Source organism: Lolium perenne, chromosome 5, assembly GCF_019359855.2.
Source record: "Lolium perenne isolate Kyuss_39 chromosome 5, Kyuss_2.0, whole genome shotgun sequence".
Classification (NCBI taxonomy): domain Eukaryota; kingdom Viridiplantae; phylum Streptophyta; class Magnoliopsida; order Poales; family Poaceae; genus Lolium; species Lolium perenne.
Window position 1 is genome coordinate 16,853,067 of NC_067248.2, and position 20,033 is coordinate 16,873,099.

Consider the following 20,033-nt stretch of genomic DNA (forward strand, 5'->3'; position numbering starts at 1 on the left):
ACTCTTTTCCTTCCGGGGTACTGAAGGGGACCGGAAGGTTTTTAATGAGGCGGCTTGATGACCTTAATATATGTGGTTACAATTTCAAAAAAAAAACAATAAGCATTTATCGTTCAGATGACATTTTCTCTAGAAAGAGGCATTTATCAGTGGCGGACACACAAAATTACTTTTTTTTGCATTGTTATATGTGATAAAATTTTGCATAAATAACTAATTAAAAATATTTAAAAAAAATTAGGGTGGACAGTGGCCCATCCAAACACCTTGCTGCGTATGCCGCTGACTATTATGTCACAAATAAAACGTCACGTTCCGTTAAGTTTTCTCCCACGTTTCTACTGAAGCAACTGGACAAGTTCTTTTGAGCTGAGCGTGGCCTTGGGTTGCCACCACATCATCTGTTTTCCGCAAGGAGACGATGAACTGAATGCAAGCATCTTTGAGGCCGGTGCAGTTATGTCTATCGGCTAAACCGAGAGTAGTTAGGACGGACCTGGTGTCAATTCCCTTGCAGAGGATGCTTTCGCACACTGACTTGAGCCTTTGTAGAGCATACCGATCCGCGGCCGCGAGCAAGTGTTGGATCATCTATTTCGTGTCATCTCCAGGAGGATGACCATTCTCCATGGAAGGCAGGGAATCAGTGTAGATATAATGTAGGAGAGCCCTGAAGACAGACGGCTGTATGTCGTCAACGACAATGCGGCTCGTATCCTTCTCCCTTATCAACCCGTAGAGCTCTGCCTTTAACACAGGTGACCGCATCGCCAGCACGAGCCTGTGAGCAGGGAATAATGGCACGTTATAGTGAGTGGGGGCCCAGGCCCCAGTCAATTTCTGGTCTTCCTTGTAGGTATCTGGTAATTTTATTGCGAGGCCCCCAGTCAGTCCGGTACATAGGCCCCCACTCGTCTGAAAAGCCCATGAAAAAGAAGCCTACGGCAGCCATTTGCTTCACGTAATTAACAAGCCATAAAAACAAGGAAAATCAGAATACTAGGAGTCAGGCCACCAGACGAGACGAGACTTTTCGAGAAACGAAAAAGAGCGGCGCTCTGTTCCTGTGTCACCCAAGCACAACTGACGAACTGTTCGTCTGTTCGTCTGCTCCGCGCCTCCGCCCGTTCCGGCCTCCGACGAATCGAGTCAATCGACGATCTGGTCGGCTGTCGTGCGATGCGCCGCCCCGCCGTCGCCCTTGACTGATCGCCATCCACAACTGAATTCAAGCCTCAAGGTAAGCACTCTGATCTGAACTCAGCAACACACAAACGCTAGGGCTTGACTTATGTATTTGTTTTCTTGATCGGATCATACAAATTACAATCTCTCATTCTTTCTTCAGTTTCGTTTCTATCCATGTTATATGCAATCCATCCCTACTAGTACTACTCGGGTGAAATCAAACTTCACACTAGGATTTATGTGTGACCCGTAAGAAAATTTCTTAATTTGGAAATCCCATACTGGTTACAGTGTTAGATTTGTTTGCTATTTATTATTACAGTAAGAGATTCAATTATTTTGCAGGGAATCAGAAAGAGGACAATGGAGAGATTTTTGATAAAGAAATCCACACAAGTCCAGGCCCTGCAAATGTCAACACCACCACCGGCAGTTCATTGAGTTCAAATGGAAATGCAGCAGTAGCAAAGCCTGCACAGAGATATAATTCTTCTGTGCCTCAAATGGTCGATTTAAACAAGCTTTCTCGTGATCCAGCTAAAAGAAAAAGAATGGCGGATTATCACCCCAATCAACGTGACGAGATAAGGAGAAAATATTTAACTTGGGGACCTCATCAGCCTCGTGGTTTTAATTTTCCTTACAAGCTGATTGGAAAAAAGAAAAAGAAGAGGAGATTCAATCCGGATTGGTTTGATCAATATGGCAATTGGCTGGAGTACAGTGAGAAGGAGGACAAAGCATATTTCTTATGTTGCTACTTATTTAGGGACAACATTAAAGACACCCACCATGGGCATGATGCATTTGTAGTAAAAGGTTTCAACACATGGAACAAGACAGAGAGATTGACTCATGTTGGTGATCGAAGCAGTTTTCACAACAGGGCACTCAAGGACTGTGAGGACCTAATGCAACAAGATCAATCAATCGTTGCAGCCTTGCATAGGCAAAGCCAAATTGAAAAGAATGAGCATCTCATCCGTTTAAATGCTGCAATTGATGCTTGTCGACACTTATTGCATCAAGGACAATCTTTCTGTGGCCACGATGAGTCAGAAAATTCTGAAAATAAAGGAAATTACCGTGAGCTAATGGACTACACTATTAAGAAGAATGATGTTGTTGCCAAGGCATTCCAAAATGCTCCGGATAATAATCAAACGTTGTCTCCAAAAATTCAGAAAGATATTACAGAGTGCTTTGCAAGAGAAGTATTGGGATGCATTATGGAGGAAATTGACAATGGTGTGTTTAGCTATGTATGTCTGCTATGTATGTCTGCTTTGAGCCCAAGTGAGGTAAATTCAGAGTTGCTGCTATGTATGTCTGCTTTGAGCCCAAGTGATTTATTTTCTCGTTATGACAAGGAAAAGTTGGTGGAGTTAGCTAAGTTTTATCCTGATGATTTTAATCACAAAGATATGGTAACCCTTGAGCATGAACTTGGCTTATACATCGATAATATACTCCATGATGCAAGGTTTTCTAGCTTGGATAGTATAACCGATCTAGGTAAACTGATGGTTGATACAAGGAAGCATCTCTCTGTTGGAGATATGCCCAAGAGGCAATAATAAAGTGGTTATTATAATATCTTTGTGTTTATGATAAATGTTTGCATACCATGCTATAATTGTATTAACCGAAACATTGATACATGTGTGTTATGTAAACAACAAGGAGTCCCTAGTAAGCCTCTTGTATAACTAGCTTGTTGATTAATGGATGATCATGGTTTCGTGATCATGAACATTGGATGTTATTAATAACAAGGTTATGTCATTAGTTGAATGATATAATGGACACACACCCAAATGAGCGTAGCATAAGATCAAGTCATTAAGTTCAATTTGCTATAAGCTTTCGATACATAGTTGTCTTAGTCCTTCGACCATGAGATCATGTAAATCACTTACACCGGAAGGGTACTTTGATTACATCAAACGCCATTGCGTAAATGGGTGGTTATAAAGATGGGATTAAGTATTTGGAAAGTGTGAGTTGAGGCATATGGATCAATAGTGGGATTTGTCCATCCTGATGACAGATAGATATACTCTGGGCCCTCTCGGTGGAAGGTCGTCTAATTAGCTTGCAAGCATATGATTTGATCATAAGAGATGACATACCACGGTATGAGTAAAGAGTACTTGTCTGTAACGAGGTTGAACAAGGTATGGAGATACCGATGATCAAACCTCGGATAAGTAAAATATCGTGTGACAAAGGGAATTGACATCGTATGTAAATGGTTCAATCGATCACTAAGTCATCGTTGAATATGTGGGAGCCATTATGGATCTCCAGATCCCGCTATTGGTTATTGCTCGGAGAGGAGTCTCGGCCATGTCTGCATAGTTCGCGAACCGTAGGGTGACGCGCTTAAGGTTCGATGTCGCATAAGTAGATTTGAATATGGTATGGAGACGAAGTTTGTTCGGAGTCTCGGATGTGATCCAGGATGTCACGAGGAGGTTCGGAATAGTCCGGAGAATAAGATTCATATAAGGGAAGTTGATTTCTGGGTTTCGAAAATGTTCGGGATTTTTCCAGTGGTTGACTGGAAGGATCTAGAAGGTTCCGGAGGGGTCCACCATGGGGCCCACGACCTAGGAGGCCTAGCATGGGCCGAGGGGATGCTCCCTGGCCTAATGAGCCAGGGGCACTTGCCCCCAAGGCCTAGGCCGGCCAACCCCCTAGGGTTTCCCTGGGGGGATCAACTTGGGGGAGGGGAAAGCCCTGTCCCCCCCTTTGGCCGCCGCCCCCTAACCCTAGATGGGAAGGGGGGCCACCCTGGCCGGCTGGCCCCCTATATAAAGAGGGGAGGGGGTGGCCGGCCACCACCCCCCATCATTACCTCCTCCTCTGGCCGCCTCTCCCTCCACCATACGCTGCTCCGGCTTAGGCGAAGCCCTGCAGCTTTTCTTCCTCCACTACCACCAGCACGCCGTCGTGCTGCTGGAATTTGGAGGAGATCTACCACACCTCCGCTGCCCGCTAGAACGGGAGAGGAAGGAGCTTCATCGACACCGTACGCGCGACCGAGTACGGAAGTGCTGCCGGATTGCAGCACCGGGGACGATCGTCTACACCAACAACGAGATTAATCTCGTAGGCTTTGGAATCTTCGAGGGTTAGTCTCATCTCCATCTCGTTGCTTCGATCTTGTAGATTAGATCTTGGGTGTTCCATAGATTAGATCTTGGATTTATTCGTCTTTGCAGTAGGAAATTTTTTTGTTTTCTATGCTACGAACCCAATCAGTGGTATCAGAGCCATGTCTATGCATAGATCTGTTGCACGAGTAGAACACAATGTTTTTGTGGGCGGTGATGCTCTTGTTGCTTTATTTTGTGTATTTTGCTTCTTGCGGGATGGTGGGATGAAGCGGCCCGGGCTAACTTTACATGACCGTGTCTCATGAGACTTGCTCCACGCTTGACATGCAACTTGTATTGCATAAGTGGCTTTGCGGGTGTCTGTCTCTCCCACCATAGTGAAGATTGTAATTTACACTCCTATTGTCAACACTAGTATCACCGTTGTGGTTCATGTTCGTAGGTAGATTGGATCTTACTCGAAAACCCTAAACCACGTAAAATATGCAAACCAAATTAGAGGCGTCTAACTTGTTTTTGCAGGGGTTTGGTGATGTGATATGGCCATGACGTGATGATGATTATATTTGATGTATGAGATGTTCATTATTGTATTATGGCAACCGGCAGGAGCCTAATGGTTGTCTTTAATTTTTGTTAAAGACCTGCGTGTCTATTCATCATGTAATAGCTTTATTTCAAGTAGTTGTTATAGTAGCTATAAGTGATGGACAACCATGAAGCGGCGCCACTGACCTTGACGCCATGCTGGTGATGATGGAGATCATGTCCGTGCTTTGGAGATGGAGATCAAAAGCACAAAGAAGAAAGGCCATATCATATCACACATTATGAATTGCATGTGATGTTAATCCCTTTATGCATCTTATTTTGCTTAGATCGCGACGGTAGCATTATAAGATGATCCCTCTCACTAAATATCAAGATAATAAAGTGTTCATGCTTAGTATGCACCGTTGCTAAGACTTGTCGTTTCGAAGCATCTCGTGATGATCGGGTGTGATAGACTCTACATGTGCATACAACGGGTGCAAGCCAGATTTGCACACGCGGATACCAAGGTTGCCTTGATGAGCCTAGCATGTACAGACATGGTCTCGGAACACGGGATACCGAAAGGTAGAGCATGAGTCGTATGAATGATATGATGAACACTTTGAGTGTTCGCCTTTGAAGCTACATCTTTTCTCGTGAAGATCGGACTTGGTGTAGTGGATTTGGTTCGTGTAATCACTAAGACAATGCGAGGGATGTTGTTTTAAGTGGGAGTTCACCTAGTTAATTTCAGAATTAAAATTGAACTCAATTTATCATAAACTTAGTCTAAACTCTTTGGAAATATGTTGTAGATCATGGCGCCCCCCTCCATCAATTTTAACCAGTTCCTAGAGAAAGAAAAGCTTAAGGGCAATGGTAGCAACTTCACTGACTGGTTCCGTCATGTGAGGATTTTCCTCACTGGTGGAAGCCTGCAATATGTGCTCGATGCACCGCTAGGTCCCCCACCACCTCCTGCAGTGTCCGAGGACATAAAAAATGTTTATGAGACTCGGGCAACTCGGTACTCCGAAGTTCAGTGTGCCATCTTGTGCAGCTTAGAGGCAGAGCTCCAAAAGCGTTTTGAGCACCACGACCCCTGTGAGATGATGCGTGAGCTCAAACTTAACTTTGAGACTCATGCGGCCGTGGAGAGCTATGAGGCCTCGAAGCAGTTCTTTAGCTGCATGATGGAAGAGGGCAGCTCCGTTAGTGAGCACATGCTCGTCATGTCCGGACATGCGAAGAAGCTCAATGACTTGGGGATGATGATCCCTAACCAGCTGGGTATTCATCGTGTCCTTCAATCACTGCCACCAAGTTACAAGAACTTCATGATGAACTACAACATGCAGAACATGAATAAAGATTTACCTGAACTCTTTTCCATGCTGAAATCTGCTGAAGTAGAGATTAAGAAGGAGAACCAAGTGTTGATGGTCAACAAGACCACCAGTTTTAAAAAGCAGGGCAAGCCTAACAAGGGTAACTTCAAGAAGGGCGGCAAGAAAGTTGCACCGCATCCTGAGAAGCCTAAGGCTGGTCCTAAACCTGAGACTGTGTGCTATTATCGCTGTGGGAAGGGGCACTGGAAGCGCAATTGCCCCAAATACTTGGCCGATCTGAAGAGCGGCCACGTCAAAAAGAAAGGTATATTTGATATACATGTTATTGATGTCTATCTTACTGGTTCTCGTAGTAGTGCCTGGGTATTTGATACTGGTTCGGTTGCTCACATTTGTAACTCGAAACAGGAACTGCGGAATAGACGAAGCCTGGCAAGAGACAAGGTGACGATGCGCGTTGGAAATGGATCCAAAGTCGATGTGATCTCCGTCGGCATGCTCCCTCTACATCTACCTTCGGGATTAGTTTTAAACCTTAATAATTGTTATTTGGTACCTGCGTTGAGCATGAACATTATATCTAGATCTTGTTTAATGCAAGACGGTTATTCGTTTAAGTCTGAGAATAATGGTTGTTCGATTTATATGAGTAATGTCTTTTATGGCCATGTACCTGAGATGAATGGTTTATTCTTGTTAAATCTCGATAGTAGTGATACACATGTTCATAACATTGATGCTAAGCGAATTAAATTGAATGATAATTCTACTTATATGTGGCACTGTCGTCTTGGTCATATTGGAGTGAAGTGCATGAAGAAACTCCATTCCGATGGACTTCTTGAGTCATGGGCGGAGCCACCACCGGGTCGAGGAGGGTCAGTCGACCCGGCTCAAAAATTGGGGAAAAATAATCGACCCTAAGGTATCTCCAATGGGGCGACGCATTTCGGACGTCTAAAAGTGGTTGCGAGCGTCCGTTTGCGTCGCTCCGCGGACATATTTTGTTCGCGCGGCCGTTTGCGTCTGGGTGTGCCTCATCGGGGTGACCCATTTTTTTAACATTTGCAACATATATAGAAATCATAGAAACCTAGTACATTCAAACTATACAAAGTAGTTCTAGAAGCCTAAACTACTTGCTGTCTGATGGGTCGGTCCCGTCGTTGCGTCGCTCCCTCGTCTGCTTCTCCGCTGCCTCCCATGCGGCCGCTAGGGCTCGGTGCGCTGCCGCATCCTCTAGCAGGCACTGCCGCAACCTCGCGTTGGCGGCGTCGTCGTTGAGCGTCTCGAAGGACTCAACTATAGCCCTCTGCTCCACTGCCTTCTCCTCCGGGGTAGGCGCATCAGGGACATCGGAAGACCATGATATGTCGGAGTCGGAGTCCTCTGCGGTTGTGGCGGCCGCCACTCTGAGCTGTTCCATCTCAGCGTCGACCGTCGCATGGGCCGCCCGCTCCTCCTCTGCTTCCTTCTCCGCTTCAGCCAGGGCCTCGGCGTCCCTAACCAGGTCGAGGAGGTTGGTGCTGTCGTCGCCGTTTCGGCGGCCCGCCGCCTTTCCCCGCCGGCCCACCAGCGCCTTTCCTTGCTGGCCCGCCGCCGCCACCTTCGTCTCCAGTCGCCTCCCCCTGCTCAACGCCTCAGGTGGTCCCCACCTCCGTCTCCAATCGCCTGGCCTCTGCTCGGCCGGTCGGCCCTGCCCATCTGCCCCCAGCTCGGCTCGTCCCCGGCTGCCTTCGATGGACACGGACGAGGAGGCAACTTAATGGTATGATACTATCTTATCAAAATGTAGCTCTATTTTGGTGTTCTTGTTTTTTATAGTCATTTTGTTGTTGTACTTGATGAAATATGCAAATTGAATCTGCTTGGACCTCTTTTATGTGAAAAAAAATTTAGACCTTTATTTCGACCCCCCTCAGTTCAATTCCTGGCTCCGCCACTGTCTTGAGTCACTTGACTTTGAGTCACTTGACAGATGCGAAGCATGTCTAATGGGAAAAATGACTAAGACTCCATTTTCTGGTACAATGGAGCGAGCTACAGACTTATTGGAAATCATACATACCGATGTGTGCGGACCAATGAGTGTAGCATCGCGCGGTGGTTATCGTTATGTTCTAACCTTCACGGATGATCTGAGTAGATATGGATATATTTACTTTATGAAACATAATTCCGAGACTTTTGAGAAGTTCAAGGAATTCCAAAGTGAAGTAGAAAATCAACGTAACAAGAAGATTAAGTTTCTGCGTTCTGATCGCGGAGGCGAATATCTGAGTTATGAGTTTGGCATGCATTTAAAGAAATGCGGAATACTTTCACAGTTGACACCGCCGGGAACACCACATCGTAATGGTGTGTCCGAACGTCGTAATCGAACTCTCTTAGATATGGTTCGGTCTATGATGTCTCTTACCGATTTGCCGTTATCGTTTTGGGGTTTTGCATTAGAGACAGCCGCATTCACTTTAAATAGGGCATGATGTCTACGGGTGCTTCTATTCTTGTAGACAGTGTTGGGCCTCCAAGAGCAGAGGTTTGTAGAACAGCAGCAAGTTTCCCTTAAGTGGATCACCCAAGGTTTATCGAACTCAGGGAGGAAGAGGTCAAAGATATCCCTCTCATGCAACCCTGCAACCACAAAGCAAGAAGTCTCTTGTGTCCCCAACACACCTAATAGGTGCACTAGTTCGGCGAAGAGATAGTGAAATACAGGTGGTATGAATAAGTATGAGCAGTAGTAACAGTGCCAGAAAAGTGCTTTGCTGTCCAGGACTAGCGTATGGTTGATGGTGGTAATATTGCAGGAAGTACAGATGCAGTAAAACAGTAAACAAGCAGCGATAGCAGTATTTAGGAACAAGGCCTAGGGATCATACTTTCACTAGTGGACACTCTCAACATTGATCACATAACAGAATAAATAGATAAATGCTAGACTCTACACCCTCTTGTTGGATGATGAACACCACTAACTGTGTAGGATTACACGAACCCTCAATGCCGGAGTTAACAAGCTCCACAATATTCAATGTTCATGTTTAAATAACCTTAGAGTGCATGACAGATCAACATAACCAAACCAAGTACTAACATAGCATGCACACTGTCACCTTCATACTATGAAAGGAGGCATAGATCACATCAATACCATCATAGCAATAGTTAACTTCATAATCTACAAGAGATCACAATCATAGCCTACGCCAAGTACTACACGATGCACACACTGTTACCATTACACCGTGCAGGAGGAATAAACTACTTTAATAACATCACTAGAGTAGCACACAGATATATTGTGATACAAAACACATTGAAATCATAAAGAGATATAAATAAGCACTTCACTATGCCATTCATAACAGTGAATAAGTATTCTGTGAAATATAGCCTAAGAGACCCACACGGTGCACACACTGTCACCTTTACACACGTGGGACAAGGAGTCTCCGGAGATCACATAAGTAAAATCCACTTGACTAGCATAATGACATCTAGATTACAAGCATCATCATATGAATCTCAATCATGTAAGGCAGCTCATGAGATTATTGTATTGAAGTACATAGGAGAGAGATGAACCACATAGCTACCGGTACAGCCCCGAGCCTCGATGGAGAACTACTCCCTCCTCATGGGAGACAGCAACGTTGATGAAGATGGCGGTGTTGTCGATGGAGGAGCCTTCCGTGGGCACTTCCCCGTCCCGGCGGCGTGCCGGAACAGAGACTCCTGTCCCCCAGATCTTGGCTTCGCGATGGCGGCGGCTCTGGAAGGTTTCTCGTACCGTGGCTTTTCCGTCTCGAAGATTTAGGTCGAGGAGGCTTAAATAGGCAAAGAGGCGGCGTCGGAGGGGGTTTGGGGCCACCATACACTAGGGCGGCACGGCCAGGGCCTGGGCCGCACCAGCCCCATGTGTGGGCCCCCTGTGGCCTCTCTCTGGCGACTCTCGGGTGTTCTGGAAGCTTCATGCAATCCTAAGATGCTGGGCGTTGATTTCGTCCGATTCCGAGAATATTTCCTTACTAGGATTTCTGAAACCAAAAACAGCAGAAAACGGGAACTGGCCCTTCGGCATCTCGTCAATAGGTTAGTTCCGGAAAACGCATAAATATGACATAAAGTATGCATAAAACATGTAGATATCATCAATAATGTGGCATGGAACATAAGAAATTATTGATACGTCAGAGACGTATCAGCATCCCCAAGCTTAGTTTTTGCTCGTCCCGAGCAGGTAAACGATAACAAAGATAATTTCTGGAGTGACATGCCATCATAACCTTGATCATACTATTGTAAGCACATGTAATGAATGCAGCGATCAAAGCAATGTTAATGCAATGAGTAAACAATTGAACCATATAGCAAAGACTTTTCATGAATAGTACTTTCAAGACAAGCATCAATAAGTATTCCATAAGAGTTAACTCATAAAGCAATAAATTCATAGTAAAGGCATTGAAGCAACACAAAGGAAGATTAAGTTTCAGCAGTTGCTTTCAACTTGTAACATGTATATCTCATGGATAGTTGTCAATGCAAAGCAATATAACAAGTGCAATAAGCAAGTATGTAAGAATCAATGCACAGTTAACACAAGTGTTTGCTTCTAAGATAGAGAGAAATGGGTAAACTGACTCAACATAAAAGTAGAAGAAAGGCCCTTCGCAGAGGGAAGCATTGATTGCTATATTTGTGCTAGAGCTTTGGTTTTAAAAACAAGAAACAATTTTGTCAACGGTAGTAATAAAGCATATGTGTTATGTAAATTATATCTTACAAGTTGCAAGCCTCATGCATAGTATACTAATAGTGCCCGCACCTTGTCCTAATTAGCTCGGATTACCGGGATTGTCATCGCAATACACATGTTTTAACCAAGTGTCACAAAGGGGTACCTCTATGCCGCCTGTACAAAGGTCTAAGGAGAAAGCTCGCATTGGATTTCTCGCTTTTGATTATTCTCAACTTAGACATCCATACCGGGACAACATAGACAACAGATAATGGACTCCTCTTTAATGCATAAGCATGTAGCAACAATTAATTTTCTCATATGAGATTGAGGATATATGTCCAAAACTGAAACTTCCACCATGATTCATGGCTTTAGTTAGCGGCCCAATGTTCTTCTCTAACATTATGCATGCTCTAACCATTAAATAAGTGGTAAATCGCCCTTACTTCAGACAAGACGGACATGCATAGCAACTCACATGATATTCAACAAAGAGTAGTTGATGGCGTCCCCAGGAACATGGTTATCGCTCAACAAGCAACTTAATAAGAGATAAAGTGCATAAGTACATATTCAATACCACAATAGTTTTTAGGCTATTTGTCCCATGAGCTATATATTGCAAAGGTAGAGGATAGAAATTTAAAGGTAGCACTCAAGCAATTTACTTTGGAATGGCGGAGAAATACCATGTAGTAGGTAGGTATGGTGGACACAAATGGCATAGTGGTTGGCTCAAGGATTTTGGATGCATGAGAAGTATTCCCTCTCGATACAAGGTTTAGGCTAGCAAGGTTATTTGAAACGAACACAAGGATGAACCGGTGCAGCAAAACTCACATAAAAGACATATTGTAAACATTATAAGACTCTACACCGTCTTCCTTGTTGTTCAAACTCAATACTAGAAATTGTCTAGACTTTAGAGAGACCAATTATGCAAACCAAATTTTAGCAAGCTCTATGTATTTCTTCATTAATGGGTGCAAAGTATATGATGCAAGAGCTTAAACATGAGCACAACAATTGCCAAGTATCAAATTATCCAAGACATTTTATCAATTACTACATGTAGCATTTCCCGTTTCCAACCATATAACAAATTAACGAAGAAGATTCAACCGTCGCCATGAACATTAAAAGCTAAGAACACATGTGTTCGTATGAACCAGCGGAGCGTGTCTCTCTCCCACACAAGCATTTATTCAAACAAAAACAAAAACAAAAACATACAGACGCTCCAAGTAAAGTACATAAGATGTGACCGAATAAAAATATAGTTTCAAGGGAGGAACCTGATAATTTGTCGATGAAGAAGGGGATGCCTTGGGCATCCCCAAGCTTAGACGCTTGAGTCTTCTTGAAATATGCAGGGATGAACCACCGGGGCATCCCCAAGCTTAGACTTTTCACTCTTCTCGATCACATTGTATCATCCTCCTCTCTTGACCCTTGAAAACTTCCTCCACACCAAACTCAAAACAAACTCATTAGAGGGTTAGTGCATAATCAGAAGCTCACATGTTCAGAGGTGACACAATCATTCTTAACACTTCTGTACATTGCACAAAGCTACTGAAAGTCAATGGAATCGAAAAATCCATCAAGCATATCAAAACAGGCAATGTGAAATAAAAGGCAGAATCTGTCAAAACAGAACAGTTCGTAAAGACGAATTTTATTGAGGCACCAGACTTGCTCAAATGAAAATGCTCAAATTGAATTAAAGTTGAGTACATATCTGAGGATCACTCACGTAAATTGGCATAATTTTCTGAGTTACCTACAGAGAATTAGGTCCAGATTCGTGACCACAAAGAAATCTGTTTCTGCGCAGTAATCCAAATCTAGTATGAACCTTACTATCAAAGACTTTACTTGGCACAACAATGCAAAAAAACTAAGATAAGGAAATGTTGCTACAGTAGTAACAACTTCCAAGACACAAATATAAAACAAAATTGCTGTAGTAAAATAAACACATGGGTTATCTCCCAAGAAGTTCTTTCTTTATAGCCATTAAGATGGGCTCAGCAGTTTTAATGATGCACTCGCGAGAAATAGTATTTGAAGCAAAAGAGAGCATCAAGAGGCAAATTAGAAACACATTTAAGTCTAACATGCTTCCTATGCATAGGAATCTTCTAAATAAACAAGTTCATGAAGAGCAAAGTAACAAGCATAGGAAGATAGAACAAGTGCAGCTTCAAAAATTTCAGCACATAGAGAGGTGTTTTAGTAACATGAAAATTTCTACAACCATATTCTCCTCTCTCATAATAACTTTCAGTAGCATCATGAGCAAACTCAACAATATAACTATCACATAAAGCATTCTTATCATGAGTCTCATGCATAAAATTATTACTCTCCACATAGGCATAGTCAATTTTATTAGTTGTAGTGGGAGCAAATTCAACAAAGTGGCTGTTGACTGCCAAAACCCACCGGCGGGCAGCGACGGTCAACACTGTAGAGCCGGGAACAACCTAGAGCTGCGGCTGGCTGAGGTCCCTCCGAGCGACGGCCCGCAAAGCCTTTCTGGTCACACGTCCGATGCTGATTGCAAGGGCGTGCCACCTGACCTATACCTGGTCAGGAAGGTGATGGAGATGCCTCGCTTAGTTTCCTGCATGGCATACACGTAAACATTAAATACGAGCCTCGATCGGCTCTCAGGTTATCCTGTGAATCGGCTCAAGGAGCCGATCCACCCATGATTCGTACGGGGTGCACGAATATATGGTGGTCCTGCTTGATCAAGATAAAGCTAATGAGATCTACGACGATTTAGGGTTTTCACCGCATAATCGGATCATCCTACTCCAGGTTGGGCCTCGTGGCCACGCACGGTGATCGTAAGCCGATCCTAAACAAGGCCTAAAAACCAACACGAAGTTGATCCCCGGAACATCCTGTTTAGGACTAGCGAACGACACCCTACGTGCCGCTGGATCCTCCCCCCCTTCGTAAGGCCTAACTATTGCAGATATTAAACTAATCCTTGTAGAACAAGGAGCAATCGTAACGGATCAGATCTACTAAATAATGATCAAGCGGGGTGCCGCCCCCACACCTAAGATAGGTGTGAGGGCGGCTAGACATGCAAGGGTTGCACTACGATAGCATGTTACACGAAGAACTATGCTAACCCTAACACATCTATGATAACTACGTTGCTCGCCATCAACAAGGCTTCAGTACGAGCAACGCATGAACAACGTGGAGCTTGTGCTGCCTAGATCGCAAGATGCGATCTAGGCAGCATGTCGCTTACCGGATAGAAACCCTCGAGACGAAGGAGTTGGCGATGCGCCGAGATTGATTTGTTTGGTTGAACGTGTGTTGTTGTTTATTCCATAAACCCTAGATACATATTTATAGTCCAGCGGACTTTCCAATTTAGGCGTGCACCTAACCGTGCACGGGCAAAACTCTAACTAATCGACACATATCCTAATATGTTACAGATACAAAGGCAAACTAGCCCAAACTCAGCATAACAGGCCGATTCACGTAATTCTACCATATATATATCTTCAAGGCCATCTTGATCGCGGCCCACCTCTGACTCGGTCAAATTCTGGTGATAACACATGCCCCCCTGGTTTTGGAAATGACATTTCCAAAATCATTACGCTTTCTCTCGTCGGGTCATGTCATGGCAGAGCAGAACCGTCGCAGCATACTTCATCATGATGCCCTGTCTTCTCAATTATTCCGCGTGATTTGACCGTTGTCTTTGGGCACCGCCTCCTCGGAAACTGCTGTGGCATTGAATTTTTTCACCATAGCCCCTTTATTTAACCGCTCTGAGCAATTTGCCACTTCATCATCCTGCTCTGTTCTGGCCATCGGCACCCAAAAAACCCTCAATCTCCCATAGCCATGTCTTCTTCTTCCTCCTCTTCCTCGTCGGTCTTTTATGACTCCTCCCCCTCCCGCGAGCCGACGCCGGAGTGGGGTTCGTTGGCGGCACACGACATTCTTGCCCCGACGACGTGGGACAAGGAGGAACACGATTCCTCCATCTGGTCTGAGGATGACAAATCCCTGACCGACGGAGAGGGCGACCTTCAATTCCTCGTCGAAGGGGAAGAAGAGGCGGAGAGCGAAGACGACCGCTTTTCCTGGGACGATTTCACCTCTTCCGAGGAAGAGGCGGAGGAGGAGGGCGACGACGACGACTCCCTTGAAGGTTACCCACCAGCGAAGCGCCTCCGCACCTGGTGGGACGACGACAGCGAGGACGACGATGAGGAAGATGAAGCCCCCACAGAAGGCTACGGAAGCTCCGATGAGGAGCCTCTCAGCAGCTGCGCCGGAGGCAGCGACGACGAGGGCAGCAACGGCCCCTAGATTAGGGATCAGTAGTAGTAGTTGGCTTTTGCCCTCTTCTCCCTTGAGCAATCGGCTCTTTCTTTGTAAGGAATCCCCCTATTAATGAAGAAAAATCCCTTAATTAATTTCGCTTCCTTGTTAACCTTGCCGATTGTCGAATGGCGCTGTCGTACAGGGAGCCGATAGCAGAACATCGGCTCTCATTGCTATCCGAGGCCAAGCTGTTACCTAAACACTTCAACAGGCCTAATTCTCGTCCAAACCATCAGATTGAATTCCTCTAGAGTCGATATCAGTGTATCGGCTCTGTTTTTCTGAAGTCGATGCCCGTGCATCGGCTGCAATTGCATACTGTTATCTCCATACGTTTTCTCAAGTCGATGTCTGCGCATCGGCTGTGATTTTTTTTTTTTTACTGGCCGATTTTTAAATCGGCCCCCACATCTTACTGCCCATCGTCCCACATGCTTGGGAAATATTTCTTGAGGTGTTGACCATTGACAGCCACCGGGAACTTTTCGCCGCTCAACTCTTCCAGCATGTATGTATTACCCTTCAAGGCCTGGACAACTTTGTACGGACCGTGCCAATTAGGAGACCATTTGCCATATGCCTTGTCCCTGGTTCCTAATGGCAACACAGCTTCCCATACTAGATCACCAACTTGGAACTCCTTTGGTCTAACCTTTTTATTGTAAGCACGAGCCACCCTGGCTTTGTTTTCCTTAATCTTCTCCAACGACCAAAGCCTAAGTTCTGTTGCGTCCTCAATAGTGTCGCTCATCAAAGCTGCATATTCTTCAGCTGTCAAATCATTCTGAAATGCGACACGTCTTGATCCAGCCGTAATTTCCCAAGGCAATACGGCTTCCTGTCCATAGACGAGCTGGTATGGCGAAGTCTTTATAGCTCCATGGCACGACATGCGGTAAGCCCATAATGCTTCTGATAACTTCTCATGCCAATCCCTAGGGTTCTCGTCAATTTTCCTCTTGATTAGCTTGATCAGACTCTGATTGGACGCCTCAGCCTGCCCATTAGCTTGAGCGTAGTACGGGGATGATCGGATCAGTTTAATCCCCATGTCATCGCAGAACTTCCTGAATTCTTTAGAAATAAAGACCGAACCTCCATCGGTCGTGATAGTTTGGGGAATCCCGAACCTATGAATGACGTGTTCTTTCACAAACTTGATCACATCTTCTGATTTCACTTTTTTCATAGGGACGGCTTCCACCCACTTGGTGAAGTAATCTGTGATAACCAAAATCCATTCATGTTTTTTACTCGACGCCGGATGGATTTTGCCGATCATATCCATGCCCCACCCCCGAAACGGCCAAGGCTTGATGATGGGGTTCATCGCTGATGCTGGTACCATCTGAATCTTCCCAAACATCTGACATGCTTGGCACCCCTTGTAATAATTGAAGCAATCTTCAAGCATGGTGGGCCAATAAAACCCTGATCGCCTGATTAACCACTTCATCTTATGAGCCGATTGATGAGTTCCACAGGCGCCTTCATGCACCTCATGTAAGAGCCGATTAGACTCAGTTGGCCCCAGGCACTTAAGCAGTAACCCTTCCAACGTCCTGTAGAACATATCGTCTCCTATGAGGACATACTTCATGGCTTTGTACCTTATCCGTTTAGGTGCCCCCCGAGCCGAATCTTTTAAATAATTGAAGATTTCGGCTCTCCAATCATCCTGTTCCAGGAATTGTACCTGAACCTCTGATCCGTCAGATATATCTATATAGCCTGACGCCATTTGTGCGAGATTGTTGGCGTCGGCATTTTGGGATCTTGGGACCCAATTAAAGTTGATGTATCGAAACTGTGTCATCAACTCACGGCATTCCACCCAATATGGGAAAAGCGATTCACTTTCGCACTTATATTCATCCGTGAGCTGGTTAATCACCAACTTTGAGTCTCCAAAAAGCTCTACTGCTTCAGCTCCGGCTTCCAATAGCAACTCCATTCCCTTACGTATTGCCTCATATTCTGCTACGTTGTTGGTGCAAGGGGTAGATAATCTGATGGAGAAGGAGTATTCTGCCCCCCGAGGCGACACGAGCAGAATGCCGATGCCACAACCATCATCACAAACCGATCCATCGAAGAACATAGCCCATGCACGTATAGATAGTGCTGCTATATTGGTACTGATCCGTTCAGCGATAAGATCGGCCAACGCTTGTCCCTTGACTGCCTTCGCAGGCTGATACCGGAGATCAAATTCTGACAACGCAAACATCCACTTACCAAGTCGGCCTTTCAAAATAGGGGCCGACAACATGTGCTTGACAACATCCGACTTGCATATGACGATGATCTCTGCCGTCAAAAGGATGTGATGAAGCTTGGTGCAGGTAAAGAACAGGCAGAGGCAAAGTTTCTCGACCTCAGGATATCTTGTCTCCGCGTCCAGCATCCTTCTGCTGAGGTAGAAAATGACCTTTTCAACGCCATCGTAGAGTTGCACCACCACCGAAGCGATGGACGTGTCAGCTACTGACAAGTAGATGTAGAACGGCCTGTCTTGCTGGGGCGGAGCTAGCACAGGCGGCGTCGTCAGATACCGCTTAATCTCATCAAACGCCTGTTGCTGTTCTGCCCCCCAGTGAAACTCGTCATCAGATTTAGTCTTCACCAGCGCCATGAACGGCTCGATTCGTCCTGACAGGTTAGAGATGAATCGTCGGACAAAATTGATTTTGCCGATGAGGCGTTGGAGCTCCTTTTTCGTGGTCGGTGGCTGCATGGTGCGCACCGCCTCCTGACTTTTCAGGCCGATCTCAATTCCCCATTCATGAACCAGAAAACCTAGGAATTGACCAGCCGTCACGCCAAAAGCGCACTTCTTCGGATTCATTCTCAGCCCGAATTTCCGAGTTCGGTCCAGGACGCGCCGTAGATCATCCAAGTGTCCTTCCATGGAGACTGATTTGACTACCACGTCGTCGATATAGATCTCCACCAATTTGCCGATCAGATCATGAAATATATAATTCATGGCTCGTTGGTACGTTGCACCAGCATTCTTCAACCCAAAGGTCATGACCACGTACTCGAACAGGCCTACTGCCCCTGGTACTCTGAATGCGGTCTTGTGTATATCATCCGGAGCCCTGTCAATCTGGTTATAACCGGCGTTGCCATCCATGAAGCTCAACACCTTGTGGCCAGCAGCGGCGTTTATCAACGTTTCTGCCACGGGCATTGGATATTCGTCCTTTGGAGTGGCTCTGTTAAGATCTCGGAAATCGATGGCCACGCGCCATCGGCCGTCTTTCTTTTCCACAGGAACGATACTGGAGATCCACTCAGCATACCTGCATGGCCTGATGAATCCGGCGGCCAACATTTTCTCGATCTCTTTCTTGACTTCTTCCAGAATTTCGGCCCTCATCTGACGTGCTCGTTGTTGGAACGGCCGAAATCCTTTCTTAAGGGGGAGCCGATGTTCAATGATGCTCCTGTCCAACCCAGGCATCTCCGTGTAATCCCATGCAAAGCAATCTGGGTATTCTTTTAACAGGGCTATCATCTGTCCCCTGAGCTGTGGATCTAGTTTCTTGCTGATAAAAGTCGGTCGCGGCTTATCCCCAGGACCAATGTCGACTTCCTCCAGCTCGTCAGCCGATGTAAACCCATACCCTAGCTTTCCGTCCCCTGTGAGGTCGACGCCATACACCGGGAGAGCAGGTGGTACGGATGATACAGGCCGATCGCTAGAATCGGCTTCCATCTTGATCAACACCAGGACCTTTTGGCAGTGTCGGAGCCGATCGCATGGAGCAGCTTCTTTCTTATCTTCGCTATGAGAGCAGTTGCCCTCACCTCTATCCTCATCAGGGGGGTGCCCCAGTTCTATCATGTTGATGTTGAACGAGTATCCTGGTTGGCACCTCCCAGGGTAAGTGTCGTTAATCCTGTCAACGGCGCACGACGGTGAATTAGGCACTTTCGGTGCCGCCGATGTGAATGACGACGGTGGACGGGACTGAAGTGGCACTTTTCCTCGGTAGGTCCCGAGAGCTGGTTCTAATAGAGAGTGCTGATTCTTCATGACCTCCTTGATCATCCGAACGGCGACATGTTCCAGAGTATTCACCAGGCTCTCAGAATGGCGATGCAACGAGTGAGTCACCATGCCACTAATCTCCTGGCGCACGGCCCTGGTGCGTTCCTCCGACGGGACAGATAGGTCCACTTCATCGAGTGCGCCTTCCGGTGAGAACCCCTTCCACCTGACGCCATGTGAACGGGTTCTGTGATATGAGCCGATGAGGTCGGCTTCGAGGATGACTTTGATCTTGTCATACCTCTTCTTGAGCTCGTCGGGCAGCTCCTCGTAGGTGACTGGCGTGCCGTCTGCCATCTCAGATGTAGATGGCGATGTGGTTGATGTAGAAGCTTGTCCCACCGGGTGTGCCAGAATGTGTTGACTGCCAAAACCCACCGGCGGGCAGCGACGGTCAACACTGTAGAGCCGGGAACAACCTAGAGCTGCAGCTGGCTGAGGTCCCTCCGAGTGACGGCCCGCAAAGCCTTTCTGGTCACACGTTCGATGCTGATTGCAAGGGCGTGCCACCTGACCTATACCTGGTCAGGAAGGTGATGGAGATGCCTCGCTTAGTTTCCTGCATGGCATACACGTAAACATTAAATACGAGCCTCGATCGGCTCTCAGGTTATCCTGTGAATCGGCTCAAGGAGCCGATCCGCCCATGATTCGTACGG

At 45.9% G+C, this 20,033-nt stretch overlaps 1 pseudogene; it reads right to left on the minus strand.

The window, feature by feature from the left end:
• Positions 1-318: 318 nt before the first annotated feature.
• The window catches only part of LOC127303206 (BTB/POZ and MATH domain-containing protein 2-like), a 50,177-nt pseudogene continuing 30,462 nt past the window's right edge, over positions 319-20,033 (minus strand).